General features: G+C 42.3%; 1 protein-coding gene across 1 annotated transcript in view; it reads right to left on the bottom strand.

The window, feature by feature from the left end:
* The window catches only part of PCOLCE2 (procollagen C-endopeptidase enhancer 2), a 95,624-nt gene that overhangs the window by 53,098 nt on the left and 15,640 nt on the right, over window positions 1-26,886 (bottom strand). The window lies entirely within an intron of this gene.

Genomic DNA, 26,886 nt, shown 5'->3' with positions numbered 1-26,886 from the left:
GGAGTAATATGCCTTTTAAAACAATGAAAAATCCACAACAAATAGTAAACCACATGAGATGCCCTGAATGACAGGTACACATCAGAATGGTCTAGGACAAATGAGGACACCTGGCTATCCTGGCCTCAGGGCACCTGGGTCCTTCCTCTAAAGTTTGAAGCTGCCCCATTAAAAACCACAGGTTGAGAGACTTCCCTCATGATCTGGTGGCTAGGATGCTAAGATTCCACTACAGGGGCCTGGGTTCAATTCCTGGTTGGGGAACTAAGATCCTACAGGCCCTATGGCATGGCCAAAAAAATCAAAAAATTTAAATTTAAAAATTTAGAAAAAGGATTTCCCTGATGGTCCAGTGATTAAGACTCCATACTCCCACATTGCAGGGGCACAGATTCAGCCCCTGGTTGGGGAAGTTCTACAGGCCGCCATGGTATAGCCAAATACATACATACATACATAAATAAAAACCATAGGTTGACTAAATGAAGAGCTGCTGAATGGATAAAAGGGTGAAAGAATGGCTTCCTGATACTTGGAGAATGAAGTCCAAACTCCTTAGAATAATAGTGTGTGAGGCCCACCCTTCTGACATTCTACCCATCCTCGAACACACCCAGCCCCTTTCCATTTCCACCTCTATGAGATCACATGTGCATCCCCTGCCTGGAATCCTTTCTTCCTGTCTCAGACCATCCACTGCCACGCCGATCCCAAATTCTGGGCCAAGCAGCACCTTTCTAGGAACCCAAGAGTCTCCCAGTCCTCCACCAATGTCCACACTCAGGGAGACGTTATCTTCCCTCTTTCTGCTCCCGGAGCCCACTCATCTACTGTTCTCCCTGCTCTATTGGTACATCCTTCAGCATCTACGGGGCCCACAGGGCCTGGGGTGTGTGTTCTCTGCCTCCAGAAGGACTGCGAACCTTCCACAGGCAGGACCGTTTCATTTTGATTCATCTGTGTCTGAGTCTGAACCCACAGGCAGCTGGAGGCCAGGTATCAAAAAAAGTGCAGTGAAAGTTAGTTAGGTAGCAGATAGATGGCTCCTGGGTTGGACAACTGGTGTTTGTCAAGTGGATTAAAACTGAAGCTTTGTTTTCACCCAGACACTCCAAGGACAAAGCTAGTGGCAGAAACTGAGCTCTGCAGAAGCAGAGATAAGATGACCACTCTTGGGGTCACGGAAAACTTCCCTGTCTGCACACGTGCAGGAAGGTTACTTCGGGGTCAAAAGGGAGGGGGCACCACCCGGTAAGAAGTGTGGGCTTGCACCCACAGGCCTCTGCAATAATGGACTCCATCTTAGCAAAATGTTGCACATGCATGTTGGGGAGGGTCCTAGAACAGGTCAGGTGTGGAAAAAGAAACGAGACAACTGGCCGAGGTAAACAAAGACCCGGGCTTCCCTGATAGATCAGTTGGTAAAGAAAATCTGCCTGCAATGCAGGAGACCCTGGTTCGATTCCTAGGTCGGGAAGATCAGCTGGAGAAGGGATAGGCTACCCCACTCCAATATTCTTGAGCTTCCTTTGTGGCTCAGCTGGTAAAGAATCCGCCCACAAAGCAGGAGAACTGGGTTCGATCCCTGGGTTGGGAAGAAGCCCTGGAGAAGGGAACGGCTATCCACTCCAGTATTCTGGCCTGGAGAATTCCATGGACTGAATAGTCCATGGGGTCTCACAGAGTTGAACACAACTGAGTGACTTTCACTTTCAAACAAAGACCCGGAAGAACTATGTAAGTGATTTAAATCACCCCTTTTCTGTGTTCCTCATTCAGGACACACACACCTCTCTGGGTGTGTATTTCTTCCTAGCTTCTGTCTTAAATAATAAACTGCTTCTCTGTGTGCTCTCCCATACCTTGTACTGTGTCTCAATAATATACTTTGTACCTGTTTTTATAGTTTTTTCCTCCTTGAAACATTTCTGCTTTCAAATGGAGGACCTCTTTGCTTCTAGCCTCTAGCGCTGGGTGATCTAGTGGTTAGAACTCCTGGTTTTCATCCAGGCCACCCAGGATCAATCATGGGCAGGGAACTAAGATCTCTCTTCAGGACAGCTCACTGCTCTCTCCAAGATCATTAGAATGGAGATGGGGAACAGTTTCCAATCATTTCATCTCAGATCTGTGAACAGTTTGGGGAATTTCTATGGTATTTGATTATTTGTTCTGCAAATCAACAAGTATTCGTTAAATAACAGCTGCTGGCACAGCATCATACATCAGGCTGGAGAAAACAGACTCCGAGGTTCCCTGTGACCCGACAGTGCCTCCCTGGAGCAAGCTGTGCATGCTAAGTTGCTTCAGTCGTGTCAGACTTTTTGCTACCCCATGGACTATAGCCTGCCAGGCTACTCTGGCCACAGGATTTGTTACCATCTGAGCCACCAGGGAAGTTGCTTGGAGTAAGTTAGGGCTTCACTAAGACATGTGAGAGAAGTTTTCCTTGACCTCAGGAGAAAGAAGTTGATATGTAAGAGCACCCATCCCAAGCTGTCTGCTTTGTTATATTTTCTCAATCTGCATGGGATTCCCAGGTGGCATTAGTAGTGAAGAATCTGCCTGCCAATGCCAGAGATGCAAGAGACTTGGGCTTGATCCCTGGGTCAGGAAGATCCCCTGGAGGAGGGCATGACAACCCACTCCAGTATTCTTGCCTGGAATCCCATGGACAGAGGACTCTGGCAGGGCTACAATCACAGAGCCAGACACGACTGAAGCAACTGAGCATAAACATTTATACTGCTGCTCTGGGCCTCAGTTTCCTCATCTACAGTCCATGGGGTTGCAAAGGGTTGGTCATGCCTTAGCACACACGCACTCTCAACCTGAATATAATGGATACTCTTTACAGGATATTCATTGCTTCTTCTTAGCTGTGTTTCAGCAGACTGCAGATAGGTCACAGAGATTAAAGCTAGCCAATTTTTTCATGCCTTCAAAATATGGAACAAGGTACTTACTTAAGTCATTTTAGGATATGTTTTCAATTCTCTAGAAGATGTCAACACAAGTTAATCCAGAATGGGATAAACATGATTGGTGGAGATTCTTGGAGAAAAAGCATTTCTACCCTAAGCCACTGTTTCATGTTTTCTGACAGCGAAGCTTAATGGTAACAGATACAAAAGCCAGGGTTGTTCTTTGCTAGTGAGGGGCCTTTCTGTCATACAGTACCCGGGGTTTTCTCCTTAAGAACATGTGGGTGTAATTTTTTTTAAAGCTTTTATAGGACAGCATTGATTTTTATGCAGTGACCTAAGGAAAAAAATCTGAAATATTTTCAAGAAAACAATCTTGTAATCTGTGATTTCATCTGAGAAATCTGTAACGGCCAAGGAATACAAAATTCTACTATTTTACTAGGAGTGAAACAGAAAGCCCTTCCCTTCTGGGATGAGAGAAGTCACAGGAAGGTAATAAACACATTTCAAGCAAAACAGATGCAATGTGAGCATCCAATGTTCTCCTCAAGGAGTAAGAAACAGGGTTCACGTGGCCACATTAGGTTGTTACAAGAAAGAACTCAAGTTGTTTTTAAACCTAATTCCTGGACTTCCCTAGTGGTCCAGTGGTTAAGAATCTACCTGCCAATTCAGGGAACACGAGTTTGATCCCTGGTCCCAGAAAATTCCATATGCTGCAGGGCGTCTAAGCCCATGAGTCACAACTACCGAGCCCAACCAAGTTCTAGAGCCCCATGCTCCACAATAAGAGAAGCCACCAGACCACAACCGGAGAGGAGCCCCTACTAGCCGTGACTAGAGAAAGCCCATGCAGCTTTCTGAAGACCCAGTGCAGCCAAAAATAATAAAATTTTAAAATAAAAAAATAATAAACCTGATTCCTTTATCCAAAAAATTCATGCTATTTTATAATTTAAAATAGCACTACAAGACTTTAATGGAAAATAACAGCCCTGACTCTTCCGATCCCTGATTTCCACTACTCGGGGACAACCAAATTAACTCTTTCGTCTGTTTTATCTGGCCTTTACCTCCTGCTTTTTAACAAAATGCTTGTGCTGCTATTTCTTGACTTATCCTTTTAAAACTTCATCTCTTTACTCACTACTTTGCCGAAAGTGTTAGTAGCTCAGTTATGTCTGACTCTGTGTGACCCCTTGGACTGTAGTCCACCAGGCTCCTCTGTGCATGGGATTCTCCAGGCCAGAATACTGGAGTCGGTTGCCATTTCCTCCTCCAGGGGATCTTCCCGACCCAGGGCATGAACCCAGGTTTCCCTCACTGCAGACAGATTCTTTACCATCTGAGCCACCAGAGAATCCAATCATCAAAATTCTGGTTAAATCAATATTTAGAATTTTCAGTATTGTGACCACATAAATATTACTCACTGCTGAACTAAGTTGTTACTATTCTTGTATAATCTTTTGCTTTTCTTAGGTTAATAAGTTGCCTTGTTCCTTAAGTGACCTTTGTTTGCTTCGTGCCTGTCACTCAAACCCCTCACAATAATGGGCAGGCACTGGTGTCCTATGAACTCCAACAATGATTCTGGAACCTTCCACCCTCCTGTCCTCTCTCTCTTTCCAGTCTGGACTGGCAGCTGCACAGCTCCGAGGCTGGGATTTCCCTTTCTCATCAACTCAGGAAATCCCCACGGGGCTCCTATGGCTTTTTCTTCTTTACCTTATTCCCTCATTGTGCTGGAGCTCACCCTCTTATAGTTTTCTTACAAAGGGCACACAGAGATGAAAAGTTTCAGATCTTGCATTTCTAAAAACACCTTAATTCTGTGCTCACATTTGTCTGCCAGCTTGGCAGGGTATAGAATTGTAGCTTAAAATACTTCTCATCAGAATTTTAAAGGCCTTGTTCACCACTGTCTTCTAGTTTCCAATAAGTTAATGTTCCTTTCTCTTTCTACGTGATTCCCCCTCCTCCAGAAAGGATTTTCTCATCTAAGTTTAACAAAGATGTGCCTTGGTGTTTATCTTTTTCCATTCATTGTGCTGAGTATTATTTCTTTGATAGTTTCCTCCCCTTCATATTCTGTTGTTTTTTTTCTAGAACTCTTCTTGGTCATACAGGGGTTCCCTAATCTCCTTTTCTCTGCAATATCCTATCTTCTCCTTTTGTTCTACTTTTTGAGTGTGTTCAGGTTTATCTTCCAGCTCCTCTATTGATTTTTTTTCATTTCTCCAAGTTACTAATTTCCAAGAGCATTTTGCTTATCTTCTTCTTTCTTTAAGTATCCTCTTCTTATCTTACAATAATTTTTTATTTTTGATCTCTTTCTTATTTTTAATCTCTCTGAGATAACAATATTCATTTTGAAATTTTCTTCTGCCCTCTGTACTTTCTTTCTTTGGAGTTTCTGGTTTTTGTCTGTTTGGGGCTCCACTCTTTGAGGTAAGAGGTTTTCCTCAAATATCTAGGGACCTTCAGCTAGCTGTCTATTCATATTCAGAACTGGGGCCAGGCTGACAGAAAGCCCTGTGGCAGGACTGATCACTACAGTGTGACTGGGGACAGACTGACTTTTTCCTTGAGTCTCCCAAAAGTCAGTGTCTGGAGGGCCTTCCTTTGGGGCTATTCATCTTCTCTGAGATTCTTCAGTGCCTTGCCCAAAGGGTAAAGACCTTGCTGCAGCTTTCATGAAAGGAGCAGAAAATAAGGGGATCAGGAGGGCCTCCCCTTCCCATATGCAGACTTTAATTACCCAGTTTTCAGTGCCACACCTTGGCCTGACCCCTTCTGCTGGGCCTGCAGTTCCCAGGTCCAGAATCCCTCTGGTTCCTGAAGAAGCAGGCCTACCATGATGGAGGCAACAGGCAGGGGAGGTGCCCATGCTGCAGGGAGTGGGGAGGGAACTGAGGTGGTTAATTGCTCTTACGTGTGCATGTTAAGTCTCTTCAGTCGTGTCCAACTCTATGCGACCCCATGGACTATAGCCCCCCAGGCCCCTCTGTCCATGGAATTCTCCAGACAAGAATACAGGAGTGGGTTGCCATGCCCTCCTCCAGGGCATCTTCCCAATCCAGGGATCAAACCTGCATCTTTAATGTCTCCTGCATTGGCAGGCGGGTTCTTTACCATTAGCGCCACCTGGGAAGCCCAATCACTCTTAAAACGCTTTCAACTATAACTCCAGTTTTTAACCTCCCCTCCTCTGCTGCCTTCCAAGAAATCTGGCACCTTCAGTTCCTTTCAGGGATTCTGTGGCACAAATCAGCTTGCTCTGCAGCGGCTCCGTCCCCTGCCCCTCTGGCAGATACACAATTTTCATTCTCTCTCCTTTGCTAATTCGGTTACCACTGATCATCTGCTTTCTTACCCTCCAAAATTTTGTCAGTATCTCTCACCTACTGTTAGTTCCATTCCAGTGCCCTTTGTCCTTGTGGGTTTAAATTTTTAAATTTCCTTACCATAATTTTTGTGGGATCTTGAGAGAAGGCAGAAATAAACATGAGCATTTAATCTACCATGCTTAACCAAAAGTCACTAAGGTGATTTTTATAAAGACTAACATTTATCTTATCCCTTTCCTTCTTTGAGCGCTTCCCTGGTGGCTCAGCTGGTAAAGAATCTGCCTGCAATGCGTGAGACCTGGGTTTGATCCCTGGGTTAGGAAGATCCCCTGGAGAAGGAAAAGGCTACCTACTCCAGTATTCTTGCCTGGAGAATCCCAGGGACAGAGGAGCCTGGCGGGCTACAGTCTGTGGGGTTGAAACTGCGTGATTAACACATGCCAATATGTTTCTAATTTTTCACTACTATATGATCACAACTATATAAGTCTTCTTGTGTTTAAGGGAATATTTATGTAGGATGAATTCCTAGAAATGGCTCGGTCAAGTTAAGGAGTATGGGCATTTTAGATGATTACAAAATATACCCAAGAAAAAGCTGAACTAATGCATATTCTCATGTTTCACACCCTCAGCTACACTGATGCAATCAAGACATATCAATCTGGTAGACAAAAAAATGACATTCCACTGTTGATTTAATTTTTCAGTGGGCATCTGCAGGGGACACCTGGGTTCACTTAAGGTGGTAGAGATGAAAGGGAGAATGGCAGGGAAAAGAAACTTCTCTAAGATGACCTCGAGGCTTCAAGCCCACACCATCCACATTAGAACAGTGAGAAAGAGAGAAAGCTTTTGTTTAGTTTTAGAGGAAAGCAGGATGGACAGAGAGAGCGTGTCCTAAGTTTGCTTTTGAACACGACAAGTATCAGATATCAGACTATAATTTCAGTATCAAAAGGCAGCTGGAATGATGGTTGGAAGGAGGGGAATGATTTTAAAAGGTGTCGTTCTCTCAGGAAATAGGACATGGAAAACTTTTACAAGCGAAAACACAGTCTGAGGCCAGGGATGACTCTTACTCTAGCCACATGTCTCCCAAATGTGAAGCCACAAGGAGAGGGTAAGAGAGGAGGGTGTGTGCGGGGCTGAGAGATGCCAGAAGCCACAACCCAAAGGGCATGTCCTTGGTACAGCGGTTAGGAGCGTAAACACAGGCAGCTTCTCCATTATTTCCACTACTGTCTTCCCAAGACCAACAACCTCGCTAACTCTGCTCATAAATTCTCCTCCCCTCAGAGCCCCATTCCCCAAGGAAGCTTTTAAAAAAAATGTAAATGAAATTGCACACACAAGTGGATAAACGAACATGCTTTTTAAGAAAAACCTCAGGACTCCCAGAGGAGAGTTTAGTCAGCTGGAGAAAAGACGCTGAATCCTTTTGCTCAGATGGTGTGACATTTAAATTAAATGTTCTGTGACAACAGCACATTTAGGGAAAATCACAAAAAGAAGGCACTCGTGGATGGGAAGAAGAAAATTGGAGAGAAGCTGAGAACGAACTCAGTAGTCCAGACGGCGTGTAATTGGCACAGATGGTTTGAAAGTCAAGGGAGGGCGGAGGTCGTTACGTCAAACATCGCCTGGCGTGGTGTCCTGCTCCGCCTCCACGCTGTCCCCTGTCTGTTCTTGTTTCTGCAACTGCAAACCTTGGGCTTATTCATAAAATGAAAAAAAAAAAAAAATTCACCCTTTCCTCAAAGCTCTTGGCTGCCTACAGGGATGGCTGATATCAAGGCGGTGTTATCATGTGGGTTTTTAATTCAAGAAAATGATTCTTGAAACTAGAGCCCTGTAATGCCAGACAGCGGTTCTGCTTTTATTAGTCCCCACTTGGCCACAGGTGTCAAGTAGGGTTTTAGTGTTTCTTTAGTATCTCAGACCCCATTTCAATTCTGAAAATGTAAAAAAAAAAAAAACAAGAAACTTCACTGAGGTGTTACAAATCATACAACTGATTCCTCTTAAGGATACATGAGGTAAAACTTGCAAACCATAAAACTGATTCATCTCAATGATTTTTAGTAACTATTTAGAGTTGGGCAGTCATCATCACAATCCAATTTTTTATATGTGAATTTATTTTTACTTTAAAATTTTTTTGGCCACACCATGCATCTTGCAGGATCTTAATTCCTAGACCAGGCACTGAACACAGGCCGTGGCAGTGAAAGCACTGAATCCTAACCACCAGACACCAGGAACTCCCTCTTGATCCAATTTTCTAACATTTTCATCACTTCAAAAAGATCCCTCAAGCCCATTCAGTCATTCCTCATTCCCATGCCCAGCCTCAGACAACCACTAAACTACTTTCTATCTCTATAAATTTGCTTTTTTGGATATTTCATATCAATGGAATTATATAACATGTGATCTTTTGCATCTGGCTTCTTTCACTTAGCATAGTGTCTTTGAAGTTCACGCATGTTGTAGCACGAACTTCATTGGCACTTCATTCCCTTTTATGGGCAAGTAATATTTCATTGTGTGACATACCATGTATTATTTATCCATTCATCAGTTGGTGGATATTTGAGATGTATTTACTTCTTGGCTATTGTTAATAGTGCTTTCATAAACATCTTTGTGCAAAATTTATGTTGATGTGTGCACGTAAGAGTGCAATTGCTGGGTCACTTAGTAAATGTTTAACTTTAAAAGAATCTGTTTTCCAAAGTGGCTATAGTATTTTCCATTCCTACCATCTGTATACAGGAGTTACAATTTTTCTACATCCTCAACAACATTTGTTAAAATATCTGTTTTTTGATGATAGGTATCCTAGTGGAAGTGAAGTGATAGCTCATTGTGGTTTAGGGCTGTATTTCCCTAGTGACTAATGATGCTGAACATATCTTCATGTATTTATTGACCATTCGTATATCTTCTTTGGTGAAATGTGTATTCAAATGTTTTGCCTGTTTTTCTAAATTGTTAACCCTAAAATAGTTTCAAATTTCAAACAGAAAGCATCAAAACTTAATGTGTAATAAAGATGAGCATCTGAGTCACACTGCAAAACCTGATTTCATACATCGATTTCATGATAAGAGGAATGTGCAAGGCACCCCTAACAAGTTTGGTTGATGAAGTTACCACACAGAATTACAGTGAGTTGACAACAGTACCTTTTAAAGAATCTGTTTGTTAGGAACACTGGGATTCTCATTTTAATTTCTCAATCAGCAACAGTTTCTACAAAAGATGTTGAAAAACTGAACTGGAAATCCACACAGAAAAATAAGAATCTTGACTCCCACCTCACATCTCACAAAATTAATTTGAGATGGATCATAGACATAAACGTAAAAGCTAAATCTATAATATTTCTAAAAGAAAACATAGAAGAATATCTTTAGAACCCTGGGTAGCAAGAAAGCAACTATAAGAGTAAAAACCGATAAACTGGACTTCAAAAAATTTTAAGTTTCTGGTCGTCCAAAGAAACTCATAAAATGAGTAGATAAGCCACAGATGATAAGAAAATATTTGCAATACATGTATCTAACAAAGAACTTATATTCAGAATAAATAAGGAACTCCTACCACTTAATGATAACAGACAAATAATCCAATTAGGAAACACGGGAGCAAAACTTGAACACGTCACAAAGCCAGACCAACAGGCACATGAAAGAGCGTTCAACTTCATTAGCCATCATGGAAATGCAAACTAAAATTACAGTGAGACATTACTGTACACTCTCTAGAACAGCTAAAATTAGAAAGACTGATGAGGATATCAAATGCCAGAACATGGAACGTACAGAACTTTCTACCATTGCTTTCTACCACTGGAGTGTAAAAGGGTCACTATTTTGGAAACTGATCTGGCAGTTTCATATGAAGTTAAACATATACCGATCTCGTGACTCAGCAATTCCACCCCTAGGTAGCTATGCAAGAGAAAACATGTATATATTAAAAAACCTTACAGAAGAACATTCACAGCAGCTTTATTCATAACAGCCCAAATGTCAACAGGAGAAAGGATAAACAAATTGTGGTTCATACGATGGAATAATACTTAGCAATGAAAGGAATAAACTACTGATACAACAATATAGATAAATCCAAAAACATCATGCTGAGTAAACCCTGAAGAAGGAAAAAGAGTGCATTCCAAATTATTCCATTTTTATGAAGTTCTAGAATAGGAAAAACTAATCTATGGTGCTTTTGCCATGGAGGGATATGGAACAAATGGGGAAGAAGGGAGAGAGAAGGTTCTGCATGCTGGAAATATTTATATGGATGGAGGTGTCAGTTACACAGGTGTAATGTGTTTGTCAAATACACTAAAGTGTAAACATTAAATTTGCATTTTACTCTATTTAAAGTATACCTTAAAAACCCAAACTAAAATAAGCAGAAACACGCAATGTCATGCAGGTGGTAAGAACATATACCTATCAATCTACTGAGTTTAGAACAGTGCCTGCCAGTTATTAAAAGCTCAATAAATACTGGGTAAAATTATAAGTATTATCTATTATAACCTAGCCACTAGTTAAGGCCACCCACAACATTGTGCAAACTTAAAACCCACTATTTAGGAAGTTTGAAATTGATATGAACCTGTATAACAAATTGCTATAAAGTTTAGTCACATTTCCTTGCCCTGTGATCTAGAATAAAAACTCACTTCTTACTGTATGCCACATCCAATTTATCCTGTTTTGTTAATGAAACCCAGTCTCCTTAAAACTGACTTACCCAGCTAAGTTTATGATTAACCAATCCAAAACTTTACTGAGCTTTCTTATCCCCTCCCTTCCCCTCAGGATTGAGGAGTATCAAAGGGAAGTGGGGAGTGAACCTGAGCAGGACCCTTCAGAGCCTTCTGAGGCACAAAAGCCCCTCCATGTCTCCTATTTCTTGTTTGTAGAGAAAGGCTTTAGTCTCCTGGGCCTTCCCTCAGTTCCAGAGAACAGATTCAAGAAGCTATACTAATTAGAGATGTAGTAGAATTCAGAAATAAAGGAAAAGCAGTTAAGCAAGAAAAGTAATGATAGCCTAAACAACAGTTCAGTGAAAAAACAAGGGTCTTAGTTCCTCCTCAAAGGATATATTTAACTATCTGATGCCATGAAGTGATGGGACCAGATCCCATGATCTTTGTTTTCTGAATGTTGAGTTTTAACTCAGCTTTTTTCACTCTCTTCTTTCACCTTCATCGAGAAGCTCTTTAGTTCCTCTTCGCTTTCTGCCATAAGAGTGGGGTCATCTGCATATCTGAGGTTCTTGATATTTCTCCTGGCAATCTCGATTCCAGCTTGAGCTTCATCTAGCCTGGCATTTTGCATGATATACTCTGCATATAAAGTAAATAAGCAGGGTGACAATATATAGCTTTGATGTACTCCTTTCCCAACTTGGAACCAGTCCGTTGTTCCACTGTTGCATGTCCAGTTCTAAATGTTGCTTCTTGACCTGCATACAGATTTCTCAGGAGGCAGGTAATGTGGTCTGGTATCCCCATCTCTTGAAGAATTTTCCAGTTTGTTGTGATCCACACAAAGGCTTTAGGGTAGTCAATGAAGCCAGAGTAGATGCTTTTTTGGAATTCTCTTGCTTTTCCTATGATCCAGTGGATGCTGGCAGTTTGATCTCTGGTTCCTCTGCCTTTTCAAAATCCAGCTTGTACATCAGGAAGTTCTTGTTCATGTACTGCTGAAAGCCTAGCTTGAAGGATTTTGAGCATTACCTTACTATCATGTGAAATGAAATGAACATTCTTTGGCATTGCCTTTCTTTGGGATTAGAATGAAAACCAATCTTTTCCAATCCTGTGGCCACTGCTGAGTTTTCCAGATATGCTGGCATATTGAGTGCAGCACTTTAACAGCATCATCTTTTAGGATTTGAAATAGTTCAGCTGGAATTCCATCACTTCCACTAGCTTTGTTTGTAGTAATGCTTCCTAAGGCCCACTTGACTCCACACTCCAGGATGTCTGGCTCTAGGTGAGTGATCACACCATTGTTGTTATCTGGATCCACAGTTCTGTGTATTCTTGACACCTCTTCTAAATCTCTTTTGCTTCTGTTATGTCCTTGCAGTTTCTGTGCTTCATTGTGCCCATTTTTGCATGAAATGTTCCCTAATGTATCTCTAATTTTCTTGAAGAGATTGCTGGTCTTGCTTGGTGCCCTGCAAATAAACACTGTACTCAGTGTCAGTAGATTGCCTACGTTCCATGGGTGGACAAAAGGATCCAAGTTCAGTTCCGTAGCAGTTCGGTATAGCAGAAATTAACATAACACTGTAAATCAAAAAAGCATCATCTTAAATAGTGTTTCTCAAATTTTTGACCTCCAAGGACCATTTTACGGATACTGAGAATATATAGTTTGTCAACTTTAGGTCTGTTTTGAAAAAGTCTAAAATTAAACTCACTTACATCTTATAATTAATAGTATTTTCACATAAACAAGAGGGGTGACTACAAACTGTGCCAATGATAAAAACAAGGTTCTACTGTATAGCACAGAGAACTATATCTAGTGTCCTATGATTAAGCCATAATGGAAAAGAATGTAAAAAATAATGTGTATATCAGTTCAGTTCAGTCGCTCAGTCATGTCCGACTCTTTGCGACCCCATGAATCACAGCACGCCAGGCCTCCCTGTCCATCACCAACTCCCGGAGTTCACTCACGTCCATTGAGTCAGTGATGCCATCCAGCCATCTCATCCTCTGTTGTCCCCTTCTCCTCCTGCCCCCAATCCCTCCCAGCAGCAGAGTCTTTTCCAATGAGTCAACTCTTCACATGAGGTGGCCAAAGTACTGGAGTTTCAGCTTTAGCATCATTCCTTCCAAAGGAATCCCAGGGCTGATCTCCTTCAGAATGGACTGGTTGGATCTCCTTGCAGTCCAAGGGACTCTCAAGAGTCTTCTCCAACACCACAGTTCAAAAGCATCAATTCTTTGGACACAGCTTTCTTCACAGTCCAACTCTCACATCCATACATGACCACTGGGAAAACCATAGCCTTGATTGATGGGCCTTTGTTGGCAAAGTAATGTTTCCGCTTTTCAATATGCTATCTAGGTTGGTCATAACTTTTCTTCCAAGAGTAAGCGTCTTTTAATATCATGGCTGCAGTCACCATCTGCAGTGATTTTGGAGCCCAAAAATAAAGTCTGACACGGTTTCCACTGTTTCCCCATCTATTTCCCATGAAGTGATGGTACCAGATGCCATTATCTTCATCTTCTGAATGTTGAGCTTTAAGCCAACTTTTTCACTCTCCTCCTTCACTTTCATCAAGAGGCTTTTTAGTTCCTCTTCACTTTCTGCCGTAAGGGTGGTGTCATCTGCATATCTGAGGTTATTGATATTTTTCCTGGCAATCCTGATTCCAGTTTGTGCTTCTTCCAGCCCAGTGTTTCTCATGATGTACTCTGCATATAAGTTAAATAAACAGGGTGACAAGGAGTACAGCCTTGACGTACTCCTTTTCCTATTTGGAACCAGTCTGTTGTTCCATGTCCAGTTCTAACTGTTGCTTCCTGACCTGCATACAGGTTTCTCAAGAGGCAGGTCAGGTGGTCTGGTATTCCCATCTCTTTCAGAATTTTCCACAGTTTATTGTGATCCACACAGTCAAAGGCTTTGGCATAGTCAATAAAGCAGAAATAGATGTTTTTCTGGAACTCTTTGGCTTTTTCCATGATCCAGCGGATGTTGGCAATTTGATCTCTGGTTCCTCTGCCTTTTCTAAAACCAGCTTGAACATCAGGAAGTTCACGGTTCACGTATTGCTGAAGCCTGGCTTGGAGAATTTTAAGCATTACTTTACTAGCATGTGAGATGAGTGCAATTGTGCGGTAGTTTGAGCATTCTTTGGCATTGCCTTTCTTTGGGATTGGAATGAAAACTGACCTTTTCCAGTCCTGTGGCCACTGCTGAGTTTTCCACATTTGCTGGCATATTGAGTGCAACACTTTCATAGCATCCTCTTTCAGGATTTGAAATAGCTCAACTGGAATGCCATCACCTCCATTAGCTTTGTTCGTAGTGATGCTTTCTAAGGCCCACTTGACTTCACATTCCAGGATGTCTGGCTCTAGGTGAGTGATCACACCATCGTGATTATCTGGGTCATGAAGATCTTTTTTGTACAGTTCTTCTGTGTATTCTTGCCACCTCTTCTTAATATCTTCTGCTTCTGTTAGGTCCATACCATTTCTGTCCTTTATTGAGCCCATCTTTGCATGAAATGTTCCCTTGCTGCTAAGTCCCTTCAGTCGTGTCCGACTCTGTGCGACCCCCTAGACGGCAGCCCACCAGGCTCCTCTGTCCCTGGGATTCTCCAGGCAAGAACACTGGAGTGGGTTGCCATTTCCTTCTCCAATGCATGAAACTGAATTTTCTTGAAGAGATCTCTAGTTTTTCCCATTCTGTTGTCTTCCTCTATTTCTTTGCTTTGATCGCTGAGGAAGGCTTTCTTATCTCTTCTTGCTATTCTTTGGAACTCTGCTTTCAGATGCTTATATCTTTCCTTTTCTCCTTTGCTTTTTGCTTCTCTTCTTTTCACAGCTATTTGTAAGGCCTCCTCACACAGTCATTTTGCTTTTTTGCATTTCTTTTCCATGGGGATGGTCTTGATTCATGTCTCCTGTACAATGTCACGAACCTCCGTCCATATTTCATCAGGCACTCTATCTATCAGATCTAGGCCCTTAAATCTATTTCTCACTTCCACTGTATAATCATAAGGGATTTGATTTCGGCCATACCTGAATGGTCTAGTGGTTTTCCCTACTTTCTTCAATTTAAGCCTGAATTTGGCAATAAGGAGCTCATGATCTGAGCCACAGTCAGCTCCTGGTCTTGTTTTTGTTGACTGTATAGAGCTTCTCCATCTTTGGCTGCAAAGAATATAATCAATCTGATTTCAGTGTTGACCATCTGGTGATGTCCATGTGTAGAGTGTTCTCTTGTGTTGTTGGAACAGGGTGTTTGCTATGACCAGTGAATTTTCTTGGCAAAACTCTATTAGTCTTTGCCCTGCTTCATTCGGTATTCCAAGGCCAAATTTGCCTGTTACTCCAGGTGTTTCTTGACTTCCTACTTTTGCATTCCAGTCCCCTATAATGAAAAGGACATCTTTTTTGGGTGTTAGTTCTAAAAGGTTTTGTAGGTCTTCATAGAACCAGTCAGCTTCAGCTTTTTAAGCATTACTGGTTGGGGCATAGACTTGGATTACCATGATATTGAATGGTTTGCCTTGGAAATGAACAGAGATCATTCTGTCATTTTTGAGATTGCATCCAAGTACTGCTTTTGTTGACCATGATGGCTACTCCATTTCTTCTACGGGATTCCTGCCCACAGTAGTAGATATAATGGTCATCTGAGTTAAATTCACCCATTCCAGTCCAATTTAGTTCGCTGATTCCTAGAATGTCGACATTCACTCTTGCCATCTCCTGTTTGACCACTTCCAATTTGCCTTGATTCATGGACCCGACATTCCAGGTTCCTATGCAATATTGTTCTTTACAGCATCAGACCTTGCTTCTATCACCAGTCACATCCACAACTGGGTATTGTTTTTGCTTTGGCTCCATCCCTTCATTCTTTCTGGAGTTATTTCTCCACTGATCTCCAATAGCATATTGGGCACCTACTGACCTGGGGTGTTCCTCTTTCAGTATCCTATCATTTTGCCTTTTCATACTGTTCATGGAGTTCTCAAGGCAAGAATACTGAAGTGGTTTGCCATTCCCTTCTCCAGTGGACCACATTCTGTTTCTCTCTCTCTCTCTCTCTATATATATATATATATGTATATATATGTTACTCACTTTGCTGTATAGCAAAAATTAACACAACATTGTAAATCAATTACACTTTCACAAAAAAAAGTGTACCAATACATTTTGTAATAGTCCCAGAGGCAATCAGTTTTGTTTTTTATTCTTGTCTCTAAAACTTAGAAAATAGTAAGAATCATAGGATGTCAATAAAGGCAGCGAGTGTTTCCTGGCTCTGTTGGAAAGTTCTGGTGAGTCAAATCAAATCAGGATCCAGAATAACAGAGTGAGTTCTCATTATAAATGACAGCATTCTGTAAAATGTCAGATTGATGGGTTTATCACACTCAAGGCCTAGAAAGCTGACTGTTTCAATTTGGGCAGGAACAATGAATGGGTTCCTGATTCTGTCTATGATAACATTTAGCTCTAGAAAGTGTGTTCTGCTGAAGCATTTGGGTGTGGTTAGAAAACATATCTATTATTAAGTTATTGATTTATTTCTCTGAAAAGTGAAGAAAAACATCCAGTGTTGGGAATATGCCAAATTCTCAGTAACTAAACCGTATGTACCCCAATTCAATCTCAAAAGGTTCTAATTCCTAATTTTTAATGTAAAATATTGACATTATGGATCTGAATAATAGGTTTACTCTAGGCAAGAAATAAGATTTATTGCCGTCATACATCAGAGCAAGTCATTTGAAGTAAAAGAAATGTCTTTATCAACATTATCAGTGAAGCAAAGCTATTTTTTTTAACTCTATATGCCACTTCATTTCAAAAACTTGCATGAGCACATTTATCTTCAGCTGCCAGACACCTAAGCATATCCTTTACTGCAGCTAGTCCCTTGAACTGCAAATTTTAAAGATGGGGGCTCGCTGATGTCATGTGATCATTTTTGTATTTTCCTTATTTTCCTAAAGCACTGATTCAGTAGGAAGCCAACTGTTAACTGCCACCTGTTCTCTTTCCGAGTTAAGCAGTATTTGGGAGGACATTTTGATGTGGGGTCTGATGTACACTCCAGCTTACACTCTGGATGTTGAAACACCACCCCTGATCACCCCAGCAAATCTGCTCCATCTCACCTTCCCTGCCACACTTGGTCTCATCCTTCCTGGTATGCTCAGAACAGTAACTTTTAAACCATCCTTGGCTCCTCCCTATCTCTTCCACCCCACATTCTGTCCATCAACAATTCTTATTGGCTCTACTTTAAAGTATATCCAGAAACTAACCAGCTCTCACCTAAGCCTCTGTGGCTCCCATGCTGGTCCAAGCATCATTACTTCTTGCCTAAATTACAGAAAGAGCCTCTTAACCAACCTCCTCCCCTCTTCCATCCCTGCCACACCCCCATGCTCTGCTCTTAACACAGCATCCAGGGATCTATTACAAACACCCATCATGTTGTGCCACTGCTCGCCCAGAGCTCGGCACTGGCTCTGGATGGTTAGTTTCAGCTTGGCTGGCCTGTAGCACCCAGTGATTCAATCTCACACAATTAGATTCTAACTGAATCTAATTAGTTGGATTCAATTAATCTAGGTGTTGCTGTGAAGGTACTTCACAGATGTGTTCACATCTACAATCACCTTGTTTTTTTTTTTTAATTAATCTATTTATTTATCTGCTTGTGTTGGGTCTTAGTTGTGGCATGCTGGATCTTTCCATGCAGCTAATAGATTCTCTAGTTGTGGCGCTCAGGTTCCGTAGTGGTGGCATGAGGGCTGAGTTGCCCTGCAGCATGTGAGATCTTAATTCTCGGTCCAGGGATTGAACCGGAGTCCCCTGCAAGGTGGATTCTTTACCACTGAAGTTCCTACAATCACCTCACTTAAAATAAAGATTATCTTGATAATGTGGACAGGCCTCATCCAATCAGCTGAAGAGCCTTAAGAGCAAAACTGAGGTTTTCCTGAGGAAGAGAGAACTCTGCTTCAGGACTGCAACATCTTCGACCCCGACTGACAAGTGCTAGCCTGCTGACCTGTATTACAAATTTCAGATTGGCCAGCCTCCACAATCGCGTAAGTTGATTCCTTGAAACAAATCTCTTTACATATGTACTTCTGTGGCGCAGCGGTAAAGAGTCCACCTGCCAATGCAGGAGACACGAGACTCAGGTTTGATCCCTGGATGGGGAAGATTCCCTCAAGGAGGAAATGGCAACCCACTTCAGGATTCTTGCCTGGAAAATTCCATGGACAGGGAGCCTGGAGGGCTACAGTCCATAACATTGCAGAGTTGGACATGACTGAGCGACTGAGCACACACACGCATGTGTTGGTATATGTGTGTGTGTATACGTGTGTATTTATTTCTATGTACATATGTATATATGAGGGGCTTCCCCTGGTAGCTCAGCTGGTAAAGAATCCACCTGCAATGCAGGAGATCCCAGTTCGATTCCTGAGTTGGGAAGGTCCCCTGGAGAAGGGATAGGCTACACACTCCAGTATTCTTGGGCTTCCCTGGTGGCTCAGATGATAAAAAATCCGCCTGCAATATGGGAGACCTGAGTTTGATCCCTAGATTGGGAAGATTTCCCGGAAAAGGGCATGGCAACTGACTCCAGTATTCTTGCCTGGAGCCTGTGGTCCATGGGGTTGCATGGACGACTGAGCTACCAAGCACAGCACAGCACACATATACATGATGTATTTATGTATGCGTGTGTGCTAAGTCACTTCAGTCATGTCCAACTCTTTGCGACGCTATGGACTGTAGCCCACCAGGCTCCTCTGTCCATGGGATTTTCCTGGCAAGAATACTGGAGGGGGTTGGCATTTCCTTCTCCAGAGGATCTTTCCAATCCAAGGATAGCACCCTCATCTCCTGTGTTTCCTGCACTGCAGATTCCTTACCCACTGAGCCAACTGGGAAGCCCGTATATACATATACATGTTGCATATTTATATGCACAGATGCATATGTTTGTATGTGTGTATATGTTTATCTAGTTCCTACTGGTCCTGTTTCTCTGGAGACCACTGACACAAGTTCCCCATGTCCAATGCCTTCCATTGGCCCCTCTGGGTCCATTCTCTTCCCACCTCCACCCTACTCCCCTTCCTGGATGGTTGATCTGGATCCGTATATCAACCATTGTGTTCAGGGTGCTGGAGCCAAGGGAAGCCCCAACAGGAAACTGAAACTAGGAAGAGTGAGATCGGGATGTTAACTTCCCTGGTTCTTTCTGAGGTCATCATGGGTTGACTCCTGTGTTCTAGTAATGTCTCCCTCCTCCAGGCTTCCCTTACCTTTTTAAACATCTTCTTTGTAAACAACACTCACCCCCCATCATCATCATCTTTTGAATGAGCTGTTTTCTATGGAGACTCTGATTGATAAGACTACCTTGCTTACACTGGTCTCCAGGCTATATGTGATCTCCTGGTGGCTCAGATGGTAAAGAATCCACCTGCATTGTGGGAGACCTGGGTTAGGAAGATCCCCTGGAAAAGGGAGGGGCTATCCACGCCAGTATTCTTGCCTGGAGAATTCCATGGACAGAGGAGCCTGGCAGGCTACAGTCCATGGGATCACAAAGAGTCTGGGCGATTTTCACACTTTCACTTCCCTGTCTGACCAACTTTCACACTTTCACTGAGCAATTTTCACACTTTCACTTCCCTGTCTGACCTCAGCATCTGCTCCCCTTCCCTTGGTTCATACCACAGGCCTCTTCGCTGCTCCCAGCACATGCCAGGCATGAAAAGCTCCTCAAGGGCAAGAAGCTCTGTCTGCCAGGTTCTTTGATGTATCCCTGGTGCCCAAACAGTGCCTGGAACACAGTTGTTGTTTAGTCGCTCAGTTGTGTATGACTCTGCAACCCCAAGGACTGTTAAGATGTTGTGACTGGATGTTATAAACACTCATTCACCAAACAATTCTACAAATGTTACAATGATACTATAATCTAACCCATTTCATTCAGCTCTATATCACTCACATTTTTGTAAGACTGGCTGGCTTGAAAAATCAATAACATTTTTCCCAAAGTGAACTAGCTAGTAGAATACACTCAATTTATATTAGCTGTTCATTGATTTCTCTGTTTTACTATTTACAGATTCCAATCCCAAATGGTTGTCTATGTAAAGCTGCAGCTTTGAAAGTCAACACGAATAGTGCAGCACTGTACTGTCGCCTATACAAAATGAATACGTACACGAGTACACGAATACTAACACTGTGCAGTGGAACAGAAGGCAGAGAAGAGCTTCACTCCATGATGCATCTAAGACTGTTCACCCATACTGGCAAGGAGAGTACACATTCAGAAATCAACAATCAATCCACAGGCTGTGTTGTTCGCTCATGTCACTGATACGCAAACTGACTGGCGGTCACCCAGTACAACCATACAGTGACTTATAATGCACGAACCCCAGGGGAAGTGCGGACAGCACACACGTGTAACACAACTAGACACAAGGGAGGATGGAGGAAGGGGACATTTCTTTCAGCAGCAGCATTCTGCAGATTATGAACATCTTCAGATTGTCTCCTTCCCCAGAGAGCTCTGGCAACAAATAGATACTCTTCTGCAGGGATCTGTAGCTTCTGTGCTGTTCTGCCTAAAATCAGGTTTGGTCATTGAATCTGTTTACTCATTCATTCACTCATTTATACATTCATTCTTTCACTCAGCTAATACTGCATGTGTCAAGCACTATGTTAACTACTAGGAGAACAGAAAACTAAAACAAGGATCTCATCCTCAAGAGCTTTGCAGTTGAGTACAGAAGACAGATTAGTAACCAGATGATCAGTGATCAGTGCTGTAATACAGATATTCCCCAGATGCTATGGGGTCACAGAGGAAGTAGATTCCAGTCTTCACTGCGGGATAGAGAGACAGCTAGAAATGTTAACTGCAAATTCCTTTCTGACTTAATAATTCTATGATTCATTTCTCTAATAAGAAATACAGTTTCATTATTTTCAGATAAATAGTTTTGTCTCTATAAATTGTCTCTACACCACTGTAATCCCTAAATACAATGATGCAAGTAATGAAATAATATATGTATTGCTAAGATTTATATGGATAAATATATATAAGATTTATGGAGAATAATAAAGCAAGTTCATTAAAAACTGTAACTCACAATTATAATAATAAAAACAAGTATATTAGATAACTCTTAGGCTAGCTGCCTGGCTTCTGATAAACCTTTTGCTCCAAAAAATTTTTTTCAGCTACCAAAGGTCCGTCTAGTCAAGGCTATGGTTTTTCCAGTGGTCATGTATGGATGTGAGAGTTGGACTGTGAAGAAAGCTGAGTGCCGAAGAATTGATGCTTTTGAACTGTGGTGTTGGAGAAGACTCTTGAGAGTCCCTTGGACTTCGAGGAGATCCAACCGGTCCATTCTGAAGGAGATCAGCCCTGGGATTTCTTTGGAAGGAATGATGGTAAAGCTGCAAGTCCAGTACTTTGGCCACCTCATGCAAAGAGCTGACTCATTGGAAAAGACTCTGCTGCTGGGAGGGATTGGGGGCAGGAGGAGAAGGGGACGACAGAGGATGAGATGGCTGGATGGCATCACTGACTCGATGGACGTGAGTCTGGGTGAACTCTGGGGATTGGTGATGGACAGGGAGGCCTGGCGTGCTGCGATTCATGGGGTCACAAAGAGTCAGACACGACTGAGTGACTGCACTGAACTGAACTGAACATATATGCATCCCCCAAACAATACATGCTTAGCTGTAATCCCTAAAAACAATGGTGCAGGTTCATATTAACTTGATGACTGTGCCAGAATCCCTCCTAAAATCTCAGTTGGCTTGGGGTATCCCAAAGGGATATCTACACAGGCCCACAAAGCAGTCTGGCTCCCTAGTGATAGTATTCACAGGTCTTTCTTCTCTTACTGCTGGAAAGTAAGTTGCGTGTGTGCGTGCTCAGTCACCAAGTGTGTCCGACTCTGCAATCCCATGAACTGTAGCCCGCCAGGCTCCTCTGTCTGCGGGATTTTCCAGGCAAGAATACTGAAGTGGGTTTCTATTTCTTCCTCCAGGAAAACAAATTGATGGCTCCTGAAAAAGCCAAGAATTACCACATGATCCAGCAATTCCACTCCAAAGGGTATGCCCAAAGGGATTAAAAGCAGGGACTCAAACAGGCACTTGTACATCCATCTTTGTTGCAGCATTATTCAAAATTGCCAAAAGGTGGAAATAATCCAAGTGTTCCTTCACAGACAAATGGATAAACAGAATGTTCCTGGTAACTGATGTGCCATCCAAGTCCCCTGAACAGGTCGATAAAGGGGAAGCCTCTATCTATTTCAAGGGTGCTATCTCCTGATGCTCCTAAGATTCTGCAGTACCCACCCCCACAAAGGTTGCAGAAACTTGTGAGCTGGGATGATGAGAACACCTACCTCCCATTCTGCATCCCACTGTGTCACCTGGAACCCAAGGCAACACTACTCACAAAAACTGACCCTTAAGCTCCACCCTCCCTACATTCTAAAGCAGCTTTCTAAAGTAAACACCAAACAACTTAAAAATAAATAGACATAAAACATAAAACATAAAAACATAAAAAAGCAAACCAAATCCACTACTCTCTCCACAGGAGCTAACCTTAATTCGTGAGTAAGGCCTTTGCACTCATAATCATCTGGAAGATATTTTGTATTCACAAAGGCAAGAAACCTCAGAAGTTGCTGAATGCCATGTACCAAGTCATATGCATTCAGAGCAGTGATGACCTCATCATTTCTTCAGGGAACATCAGTGGGGAAATGCTTTGCATCATTCAGGTTTCAGTTCAAATGTCACATCATCAGCATCAATCTCTATTATATCATCTTCTTTTACTGTCTTCATGGTACCCATTCCCATCCTACAATCAGTGATCTATTTTATTGTCTCTCTTTCCCCCCAGAAAGTAAACACCCTCAATGCAAGAACGTTCAGTACTGTATCTTCAGAATATAAAACAAGACTTGACACGTACTGAGCATTCAGTAAATATTTCCTGACTGAAAAATATCTTTGTTTTAGTATTTACCACATGCTAACAGTATTTTAGTATTTACCACTGTTCTTAACACTGTACATGCAATAGCTAACTTAATGTTCAAAGTGATCCTATGAGGTAGGGAGTATTAGTAGCCATATAGACATTGGCTCTATGTCATAGCCATATAGTAGCCATTTATAGACAAGGAAACTGGGGCATGGGGAAACTAACAAATTCCAAACTCAACCTCATACAGCTAGTATGTTACAACCCCAAAATTTGATGACTTGAAACAACAATGTACTCGTTTCTTTTAATAATACATTTATTATTATTTTATAGTAGGTCCTTGTTGGTTATCTATTTTAAATATAGCAGTGTTATTATCATTTAGTTGCTAAGTCGTGTCTGACTTTTTGCAACCACATGGACTGTAGCCCTCCAGGCTCCTCTGTCCATAGGATTTCCCAGGCAAGAATACTGGAGTGGGTGGCCATTTCCTCCTCCAGAAGTTATTTCAAATCCAGGGATCAAACCTGCATCTCCTGCACTGGCAGGTGGGTTCTTTCATGTACTCTCATTTCTTATGGTTTTGTGAATTCACTGGTCTCAGCTGGGTGGTTCTTGCTTGAATTATCTCATGCAATTACTATCAGTTCTCCATTAGGGCTTAAGTCATCTGAAGGCTTAACTGGGCTGATCCTCCAAGATGGCTTTTCCACTCACACGTCTGACACCCTAGCTCAGAATACTGGAACAGCTGGGGGTTATCTGAGCATGTTTCTCTCTCTCTCCATGAAGCTTCGCTACAGAGCTAGCTTGGGCTTCCTCACAGCATGGTCGTCCTTACATGGCAGCTAGCTTTCCCCAGAGTTCATGTTTTAAGAGACTAAGACAAAAGCTTTAAGATTCTTATGCCCTAACTCCAGAAGTCATGTTGTGTCACTTTTGCCTCATCCTATTTTTTCATCAGGTCAGTCAAGATTCAACATTTGGAGAGGCTAGGAAAAGGCATGAATACCAGAAGGTGAGGTTATTTAAAGGTCATCATTGGAGATTCACCACCACAACTGTAGAGCTAGTGTTTGAACCCAGGCAGTCTGGCTCCAGAAACTATACTCATGGAAGTGTCTCTATTAGGAATAATGAATAAATTCATTACTTACTTTGTAATAATGGGGACTATTCTGATGGTTTGAGGCTCCAAAAGTGAATTAAAATCTCCATCTCTAAAGACAGAAAATTATTTCTAATTTTTAGCTGGCAATTACTTCTCTGCCTCTAATATCTTAGTTTTAAAAGTTAAAGGGCATTTTCATATGGAAGACGGTATGGAGATTCCTTTAAAAACAAGGAATAAAACCACCATATGACCCAGAAATCCCACTCCCAGGCATGTACCCTGAGGAAACCAAAATTGAAAAAGACACATGTACCCCAATGTTCACTGCAGCACCATTTACAATAGCTAGAACATGGAAGCAACCTAATGTCCATTGACAGATGCATAAAGAAGTTTTGGTACACACAACCAATGGAATATTACTCAGCCATAAAAGGGATACATTTGAGTCAGTTCTAATGAGGTGGAAGACCTTAGAGCCTACTATATAGAGTGAAGTAAGTCAGAAAGAGAAAGATAAATATCATACACTAACGCAAATATATGGAATCTAGAAAGATGGTACTGATGAATTCATTTGCAGGGCAGCAATGGAGAAACAGACATAGAAAACAGACTTACGGACATTGGGGAGAGGGGTGGAGACAGTGAGATGTACGGAAAGAGTGACACGGAAACCTACATTACCATATATAAAATAGATAGCCAATGGGAATTTGCTCTATGGCTCAGGAAACTCAAACAGCGGCTCTGTATCAACCTAGAGGGGTGGGATGGGGAGGGAGATGGGAGGAAGGTTCAAGAGGGAGGGGATATATGTATATCTATGGAGGATTCGTGCTGAGGTTTGACAGAAAACAACAAAATTCTATAAAGCAATTATCCTTCAATTAAAAAATAAATTAATTTAAAAAAAAAGTTAAAGGGCATTCTCAGGTAGTGTGGGATGGGGGTGGTTGGTTGAGGGCCCATGGCTTGAGGAGAACCAGGGAAGGTTTGGAAGTGCTTCTGTTGACAAAGTCTTATGAAAGACCATATTTTAAGTGAAGAAAGGACATAGTAAGTAGGAATGGATATTTCCAGTGTGAGCTAGCCATGCCCCAAAGGGATTACCATCCAGTTTGAAATGCATTGGCTTGCAGACAAATTCTACACAAACACCACACTTTTATGCCTTATTACAACCCTGGAAGAGAGGTTGAAAAAAAACACATTTATTGAGTACTTTCTTGCATCAAGCGCTGTGCCAAGGGCCTTTCATCTACTACCTCCTTCAATCCTCACACTACCCTTATGAGGCAGGTCTGGCCATGATAACCAACTTTGGAAAGTTCTGGAAACTGCATCACATTCCTAGCAAATGGCTGAACGATATTTCAGCATGACTTGCCAATGCCCTTTCTTCTAGTTACTGGATAATGCCATACTCACAAAGTTCCACCATGAACCCGGGCACAACGTGCTACCATGATTCATTTCCCGGACATCTCCCAGACTCCTGACTCTTCCTTATTATTCCAAGCTCTGTTCTGGGACATGGTTTTCCAATCATTACAGTCTCTGTGCCCAACCCAGCACCTGATCTCTGGTAGGTACTTTAAATTGTCATGAAGTATGATTTATTCACAGAAGATCAGTCATAGCCCAGGCTTTTAGGAAGTCTAGGTCAGACCTCCATCAGACCCCCACTGAGACAGGCTGAGACTTCAGACTTTTTGCTGCAGTGCCTGTACCTGGAAAAACATCTCCTCCATCAACAAAATACAAAGAAATTTTAAGGGACTAAAAATAACCGTGCACACATGCAGTTGAGCCGTGCACATGTGCAGCTGGGGCAGATTCTGGACAACAAGATACAAAGAGACCAAATACCCAACTGCCACTTCTGAAGAGCCAGGAGCAAAAACCGGGTACTGTGAATGATCCCTGCACTCAACACCACCTCAGAGGTGGGCCAACCACTTCAGCCATGCCTCTGACCCAACCCCAAGACACACCCCTACCCTCACCCCATATGAGGAACCAGCTCACCCCTCTTCAGGGAATGAGCAAGGGAGCCTGTTACTTGTTTCCACTCCCCTCTGCTGCTGCAGGGGCCCCAATGAAGCCTTGCCTGAATTTCTTGTCTGGCTTCTTATCAGTCTTCATTTATTAAGAAGGGCCAAGAACCCTTGTCAGTAACAATATCAACTCCTTTCTGGGAGCAGTAAACAGCAATCCAATCTCCACTGGCTTCCCTGTGCTTCTTCTCAGCCTGGTCCACGGAACAGCCCGTCTGTGACTAAAAGGTCTCCCCCTCCCTCCACACTTTGGCAAACACTATTTTATTATGTGTCATGCTCAGCAGTGTGTTGGAGAGGTGGTAAAAGAGAGGTGACACTTAGGGGCAGGACGTGTCCTGCTTTAACTGCGACTCCCCGCATTTCTATGGGTGTTCCATTTATTTTCAGATATTTATACTGGTTTTCCCGCAGAAGGCAATGGCACCCCACTCCAGTATTCTTGCTTGGAAAATCCCATGGACAGAGGAGCCTGGAAGGCTGCAGTCCATGAGGTCACTACGAGTCGGACACGACTGAACGACTTCACTTTCACTTTTCACTTTCATGCTTTGGAGAAGGAAATGGCAACCCATTCCAGTGTTCTTGCCTGGAGAATCCCAGGGACGG

This window comes from Bos javanicus, chromosome 1 (genome assembly GCF_032452875.1).
Source record: "Bos javanicus breed banteng chromosome 1, ARS-OSU_banteng_1.0, whole genome shotgun sequence".
Classification (NCBI taxonomy): domain Eukaryota; kingdom Metazoa; phylum Chordata; class Mammalia; order Artiodactyla; family Bovidae; genus Bos; species Bos javanicus.
Note: the sequence above shows the minus strand (reverse complement) of the source record. Positions and strands in the feature narration are given on the sequence as shown.